This window comes from Mesoplodon mirus (assembly GCF_964341445.2).
Source record: "Mesoplodon mirus genome assembly, chromosome: 7".
Taxonomy (NCBI): domain Eukaryota; kingdom Metazoa; phylum Chordata; class Mammalia; order Artiodactyla; family Ziphiidae; genus Mesoplodon; species Mesoplodon mirus.
The window spans coordinates 99,274,847-99,283,478 of NC_138983.1; positions in this window are offsets into that span (position 1 = coordinate 99,274,847).

Genomic DNA, 8,632 nt, shown 5'->3' on the forward strand with positions numbered 1-8,632 from the left:
CAGGACAGTTTCATACTTTATACGATATTAGTTATCACAATGGCATTTTAACAGACATCTGCACTTAAAACTAAGCAATATTACTAAAATATAGCTTACATCTAAAATCAAAGAGAGTGGAAATGTAGCCAAACTTTAGTACCATATATAATCTTAGAAGTAACAGTCCAGAATCTACTATCATAAAGAAGGTATAAAGCATTACCAGTTGACAAGTCTGTGGTTTTGCTTCCTTTCTGGAAACCCTGAGAAGAAACAGGCAATGTTAAACTTTAACTACTAGTATGTAGCAATTAGGAAAAGTCTAATGATACAACTTTAAATGAACGTGGCAGACTATACCGTTATAAATACATTATATCTATTGTCAAGTAAAAACTCCATATGCATTTGGACAGGTTTTGGAAGGATATGCCAAATAGATAATAAGAGACGAATGAAAAAGTCTAACAAGACCACATGACAAATACTACAGTCACACAGTAACAGGCTCTCATCCAAAAGATGGGAAATTTTGGCAAATAAAAGCCCTCGGGGTTCACCTTTTCTAGCAAGTTTCTTAAGTAGACTATCCCTCTAACTGTTGATAAAGCAGCCCAAAGGGGTGGGATGAGCACTAAGATCATAACTGAGAGTCTGGACACTTAGAGAGGAACCCACAACTACCCAAACATTACTTTCCTCATGGTCATTGAATAGATAGGTGATGTCGAGGGTCCCAAGCAATTCTTTTTTTTTTGCGCTACGCGGGCCTCTTGTTGTGGCCTCTCCCCTTGCGGAGCACAGGCTCCGGACGCGCAGGCTCAGCGGCCATGGCCCACGGGCCCAGCCGCTCCGCGGCATGTGGGATCCTCCCAGACCGGGGCACGAACCCGTGTCCCCTGCATTGGCAGGTAGACTCTCAACCACTGCGCCACCAGGGAAGCCCCCAAGCAATTCTTTTTTTATTTTTTTTAACTTCTTTAATTTATTTATTTTGGCCTGCTATGGGTCTTCGTTGCTGCGCCCGGGCTTTCTCTAGTTGCGGCGAGAGGTGGCTTCTCTTGTTGCGGAGCAGGGGCTCTAGGCTCGCGGGCATCAGTAGTTGCACCACCCTGGCTCAGTAGTTGTGGCTCGCGGGCTCTGGAGTGCAGGCTCAATAGTTGTGGCGCACGGGCTTACTTGCACCGCGGCATGTGGGATCTTCCCGGACCAGGGCTCGAACCCCTGTCCCCTCCGTTGGCAGGCGGATTCTTAACCACTGCGCCACCAGGGAAGCCCCCAAGCAATTCTTTAAAAACATAGAAAACGAACACAAGCTTATAAAATCTCTGCCCAGTCGCCACACAGGAGGCGTGCCGTCTAGCATCAAACTACAGGCTCAACAAAGGGTAGGAAGACCGGCGAAGAACCCCATCTCAGGCGGGAAGCCGCCAGGATCCCCGGGCGAGCTAGGCCGGCGCCGGGGCAGCGTGGCACGCGGCGGGAGCTGCCCTGTCACTACCCCCGGGGCACCGGCGGACCAAACGCGGGGACACGCGGGCTCCCCCCGGGAAAGGACGCCGGCAGCGCCGGTCCCAGCCTTCGCCTCTCCATACCTGTCACAGAAGGGATGCTCCTCGCCGAAATCCCTTAGATGCTTCTTCTGCTTTTTAGTTAGGGAGTTGAGCAGCTGGCTCTGGCTCCGACTCCGGCTCCGGCTCCCGCGTTTGACCATGGGGAAGACGTCAAGTCAGCCAACCTCCAAGAATCGCGTTTTTCACCTGGAAGTCGTCTCGTCAACCCACTCACGCGGGCTTGCCAACGGCGCTTTACGGCGGAAGCAGGGTGCCATAAAGCAGACCCGCTTTACGTCGCGCTTGTACGACAGGCGTGGCTGTGAGAATCAGCCTGCATAAACGTGTAGTAACTGAGATGGTTGAATGCAGTGCCTTTCTATTATGCCATAATACAAATACCAACTAACATTTAAGGCTGCCGGTGCATCTCAACTCATCCTCACAACAGTAAACAAATAGGCCTTGTTAATAAGCCTGATATCGGAGATGAGAAAGCTGATGCTTACAAAAAGTTACATACACATTAGCAAGAGAGGAGATGGAAACCTAATTCTCTCTGATGCGACCACAGGCTTTTCCCACTAGGATCTGCCACGTGCGTGTGCTGTGTGAAGAATGAGGACGCAAGGCTGAGATTCCCGCCCTTACCCTACCCCCTCATTTTCTGAAAGTATTGCAAGGGCCCTTGGTAACACATCTGTTCTGGCATTTTTCATGTTATAAAAGCAAAAACACATCCAGAGAGGTAAAGTGACTTTCCTAAATCACCCGGAGAGTCGATGTTAGAGAAAGCAGTCAAACTCAATAAAGTGTCTCAAAACTGAATTGGGGCAAATTGGGATGGAAAACTTTTAAAGGGTAAGTAACTTTTCTATATCTGGGTCGTGGTGGTGGTTACACCTGGTATACAATTACCAAAATTAATCAGACTGTACCTTTGAAATTGGTACATTTTAATGCAAGTAAATAATAATCTCAATAAACAGGTCAAAACAGCGCAACTGGACTTAATACTCTAGAGACAGGCAGAGTGTGCAGGGATACTTAAAAACCACAGGATAGGGCTTCCCTGGTGGCGCAGTGGTTGAGAGTCCGCCTGCCGATGCAGGGGACGCGGGTTCGTGCCCCGGTCCGGGAAGATCCCACGTGCCGCGAAGCGGCTGGGCCCGTGAGCCATGGCCACTGAGCCTGCGCGTCCGGAGCCTGGGCTCCGCAACGGGAGAGGCCACAACAGTGAGAGGCCCGCGTACCGAAAACAAACAAACAAAACAAAAACCACAGGATAAACACAGAGACACTTTTTTTCTAATAGTAACTTACAATGTCAATCATAAACCACAGAATTCACCTGAATATTTAAGGTAAAATAGGAGCCATCAAAGATAGTGTTCATTGCCTCTGCTATTAGAGGAGCGTCTGTGAGAGAATTGGAGCTTTGTCCAATACCATGTCACACCTATAGAAGTCGCACTACAACTATTAAAATCCTAGTTTTGTCGTTCTGGGGACCATCTACTCCTAATTAGATTCTGGGAGCTTAGGGTGGCATACGGAGGCAAAGGGAGGGAGTATCAAGAAAATATGCAAACAGCAGGTAGTGCCAGCAGATGGCCCAGCCAAGGAACCCAGAAACAAACAGACATGTGTCTTCTGTCTCATTTCAAGATAAAAAGTACAGTCACTTACGTAAACAAAAGGCTGCTTGCAAATGTCATCATACATACTAAGGCACTAACCACAGTATAACCTGGCTATGACAATAAAGTCATACAATGTTTTTTCTCCTCCCACCCTATTCCAAGTGCCCCAGCTTCCCTCCCCAGAGGCAACCAGTTTCTTGGTGTTCTTCCAGAGATCTGCTATAAAAAGCTATACTCTTGAGCACTTGATGTGACTCTTTACTCTCTCCTGCTTTCCATGTCATTGTAGTCCTATGGACAGGTCTGGACTGTTCCCAGGTTCAGACACAACTGTGCCCTAGCTCCACCCAAGTGCTCTCATCATTGGCTCACTGAGCCCGCTTCTGAAAATATTTATATTAGCCTTTGACAACATAAAAGGGGATGCTTTGTGAAATTTTAACCTGAGAGTTCGGAATTGAAACATATTTTTCATGCCTCCAGTGAAAGTTCTCTTAGTAAAACCCACACAAAGAGGATGCATGTGCCAACTAGTGAAGGCCCTGGGAAAATTGTAATAAAGGCAAAATTTGTTCTTCCCTTTTTTCTTCTCACGCTCAGCCCTTCCTTTTCCCTCCTGCAGGGTTGTCTTTGCCCTTTGCCCTCAGGGACTCAGTATTTTCAGGGGTAAAAACAATCCAGGAAATAATCTTTTATACTAGTTTGTAAAGAGAGGCTGATGAATTAATGTTACTTGGGTATTTTCAATTCGGGGAGACTCCCTAGGATAACGATCTCAAGGGGTGGGAGGGGGGTGGCTGTCCCTTAAGACAAGATGGTCAGAATATTCAGAAAAGTGTTAGTTTTTCTTTATTAAAAACTTTTTCTTTGGAAAATTTCAAGTATATACAAAAGTAGACAAAACAGTATAATACACTCCCATGTTCCCATCCCTCGGCTTCAATGCAAGGTATGCCCACCCACTACCCCTAACTCCCGCCCCTGTATTATTTTTGAAGCAAATCCCAGACATTGTATTATTTTATCTGTAAATATTTATTTCTAAATATCTAAAAGGTAAGGGTTCTTTCTTTAACATAGCTACAATGGCACTATTTCACCTCAAAAAAAAGATGATAACAATTATTTAATATCATCATGTAACCAGTCAGTATTCAGATTTCTGATTGTCTCATAAATGTCGTCTTTTTTTTTTTTTTTACACTGTCAGTTGAACATGTTCTGCTGTTCTCTGTGTCTCTCGCGAATACATTGTGGGATTTAGAACTTTGATCAGATTTCATTATAGCTGATATTTTAGACTTCCATCAGGAGGCGTATACTGTCTGGTTGTCTTTCATTTTGTGATGTTACCAGTCATTGGTAGTCAATGTCTAAATTCGTGAATTCATTAGAGGTCACATTCTAATTCTATCATGAGGTGATATTCTAATTCTATCATTTCTTCTTCACTTACTTGCTGGACTATTTCTATGAAAGCAAGCTTTTCCTTCCCCTAAATTTTGCTTACCCAGTGGTACTGTTTGTATAGGAAAAGCAGAAGAAATGCTTGATTCTCTCCCTTCATTTACTAATTTTCAACACAAGGAGTCAATTCACTGGATCTTCTCATGTTGACCAATCAAGTTTTTTTTTTTAATTTTTAGTATCATTATGAACTCATGGAATTATACAAATTGATGTGTTTTAATCCCTTGCAAGTATTATGGTGTACATGATTTGAAAGAGCATATTTGACATATAGTGATGTATTTGAAAAGACAAACTATGTCCTAATACAAACCACAGAAAGTAAACAGGAGTCTATCTGAGATTCTCAACAGAGCAGGGATGGGAAGGTGGGGAAGGAGCACAATTTGAGGATACAGATCAGATGCTGGGGAAGTTTGAGTTTTGAAATTTATGTGATAATATAAGTGGTAACAAGGGCACATGTGTTCAAGATATGTTGACAGGGAGCCATAAATAATCCAAAGGTATGACTCTCTAATTATGAAAGCTCCGACACCTCAGCTACTGATTTGGGAAGATTCTGGGGAAGGTGTGTGTGCACCCACACATCTGTCTCCTCCTAGATGCCTCAAATCAGACAGTCTCCTCCACCACATGTATGCATACATGTCTGTATACACCCCAAAGCCATCCAGCCTCTTCCTGAGAGTGCTGGCAGAAATCAGTCTCTCGCTACCTGTATAATGAAATGAGCTTGTTTATTCATTAAAAAAAATGTACTAAACACCACGTGCCAGGTGCTGTGCTAGTAGCTGAGGCTGGGGAAAAGAATAAGATCCATTCCAGCCTCTTCAAGGAGCCCTCAGCCTCATCCAGGTATGGATAAGTATGCAGACTCTTACGATACACTGTGATAAATGCTAAACTGATAGATGCTGGGTGCTAAGGAAGCAGCTCAGTCAGAGTTTTGGTGCTGCTGGGGGTTGGGGGCCGGTGGGGGAGGGTCATCTGCTGCCTTTGAGCGTTTGTCAGCCTGTCACGCTCATTGAACATCGGTATTGAACTTGAGATTAATCTAGATTCTAGATTTTAGGCTGTATGAGTTGTTTCAGCTGACTTCATGAACAGCATGTGTGTGTGTTCAAGACAGGGTATGAGGGATATAGGGCAACAGGAAATTAGAGAGCTGGGTAGTCATCGGATTCCACAGCGTTTATTGTGTAAGGAGCAATGAGTTTTCTAGGTGGAGCATGTTTTAGATAACGAGATTATGTCTGAAAAGAGAAAAGCTTTGTAATGTATTTCAATGCACTCTACATAACTTGAAAATGCAAAACACTATTATATATAGTGCCTACACTTTCTATTCATCTGTACCCAGAAGAACTATCCATTGTCAAACCCAGAGCCTGGCATAGAGTGACCTGTAATAATTATGTTTCCTCAAGCTTATCAGAGGTTGTTTTATATTAGGCCTAGCCTAAAACTGAAATATTTTATCAGATTATATTCACCTGACTGAGAACAAGGCTAAAATGCTACACTAGAGGGGATAAAGTTTTACCTCCCTCTCTCTAGTGGAATGTTGGTGTAACTACATTCTGTTTTTCACATTTTTCTGGCAGAGGCTTAGCAGGCAAACCTTCATTCATTTATCAAACATTTTCTAAACAGTTACCATGTTCCTGTCATAATGTTAGGCATTAATGATTTAAAAAGCTCAGACCTCAGGCTTTCCCCTTGAAAGACCTCATAGTCTAGTTGGGGGAGACAAAGCAATTAACAAATAATTATGTTGTCATGGGCTAGATTAGAAGGGTGTGTACAAAGGGTTTTAGGAACCCAGAAGATAAAGAAGCTCCTCTTGCTGCGGAGGAGAGAGGAAAGGTCATGGGGAGTTGCACAGAGGATGCACTGAGTCAGGGTTTCCTGGGAAAGAAGGTTCCAGGGAGAGGGAATAGCATGAGCAAGGTGGAAAGATGTGTTTGGAGAACTGTCTGTGGACCCTGTTGCTGAGGTGGGTGGGTGGGAGTAGAGAGGTTGGAGAGACGGACAGGTGAGGATTCAGCCCACTAAAGGCCTTGCATGCCTTGCTGGGGCATTGAGGCCCAATCCCATGTAAGGTGAGGAACCCTTAAAGGATTTCAAGCAAGGGGGTTATGTGAACCGATTTGGACTTCAGCGAAATCACAGTGATGTCTGTATGGGTGACAAGGACATTAAATCTTCCTTTCCGACGACTTCCTGGAGCAGCTGATTCGCTACTGATGCTGCCCACCTCCAAAAGACTTTGGAGACTTTTTCATGTTTTGTTTGTTTGTTTATTTGTTTTCGGTACGCAGGCCTCTCACTGTTGTGGCCTCTCCCGTTGCGGAGCCCAGGCTCCGGACGCGCAGGCTCAGCGGCCATGGCCCACGGGCCCAGCCGCTTCGCAGCACGTGGGATCTTCCCGGACTGGGGCACGAACCCGCGTCCCCTGCATCGGCAGGCGGACTCTCAACCACTGCGCCACCAGGGAAGCCCTATCCTGTGGTTTTTAAGTATCCCTGCATACTCTGCCTGTCTCTAGAGTATTAAGTCCAGTTGCGCTGTTTTGGCCTCTTTGTTTATTGAGATTATTATTTACTTGCATTAAAATGTACCAATTTCAAAGGTACAGTTTGATTAATTTTGGTAATTGTATACCAGGTGTAACCACCACCACGACCCAGATATAGAAAAGTTACTTACCCTTTAAAAGTTTTCCATCCCAATTTGCCCCAATTCAGTTTTGAGACACTTTATTGAGTTTGACTGCTTTCTCTAACATCGACTCTCCGGGTGATTTAGGAAAGTCACTTTACCTCTCTGGATGTGTTTTTGCTTTTATAACATGAAAAATGCCAGAACAGATGTGTTACCAAGGGCCCTTGCAATACTTTCAGAAAATGAGGGGGTAGGGTAAGGGCGGGAATCTCAGCCTTGCGTCCTCATTCTTCACACAGCACACGCACGTGGCAGATCCTAGTGGGAAAAGCCTGTGGTCGCATCAGAGAGAATTAGGTTTCCATCTCCTCTCTTGCTAATGTGTATGTAACTTTTTGTAAGCATCAGCTTTCTCATCTCCGATATCAGGCTTATTAACAAGGCCTATTTGTTTACTGTTGTGAGGATGAGTTGAGATGCACCGGCAGCCTTAAATGTTAGTTGGTATTTGTATTATGGCATAATAGAAAGGCACTGCATTCAACCATCTCAGTTACTACACGTTTATGCAGGCTGATTCTCACAGCCACGCCTGTCGTACAAGCGCGACGTAAAGCGGGTCTGCTTTATGGCACCCTGCTTCCGCCGTAAAGCGCCGTTGGCAAGCCCGCGTGAGTGGGTTGACGAGACGACTTCCAGGTGAAAAACGCGATTCTTGGAGGTTGGCTGACTTGACGTCTTCCCCATGGTCAAACGCGGGAGCCGGAGCCGGAGCCGGAGCCAGAGCCAGCTGCTCAACTCCCTAACTAAAAAGCAGAAGAAGCATCTAAGGGATTTCGGCGAGGAGCATCCCTTCTGTGACAGGTATGGAGAGGCGAAGGCTGGGACCGGCGCTGCCGGCGTCCTTTCCCGGGGGGAGCCCGCGTGTCCCCGCGTTTGGTCCGCCGGTGCCCCGGGGGTAGTGACAGGGCAGCTCCCGCCGCGTGCCACGCTGCCCCGGCGCCGGCCTAGCTCGCCCGGGGATCCTGGCGGCTTCCCGCCTGAGATGGGGTTCTTCGCCGGTCTTCCTACCCTTTGTTGAGCCTGTAGTTTGATGCTAGACGGCACGCCTCCTGTGTGGCGACTGGGCAGAGATTTTATAAGCTTGTGTTCGTTTTCTATGTTTTTAAAGAATTGCTTGGGGGCTTCCCTGGTGGCGCAGTGGTTAAGAATCCGCCTGCCAACGGAGGGGACAGGGGTTCGAGCCCTGGTCCGGGAAGATCCCACATGCCGCGGTGCAAGTAAGCCCGTGCGCCACAACTATTGAGCCTGCACTCC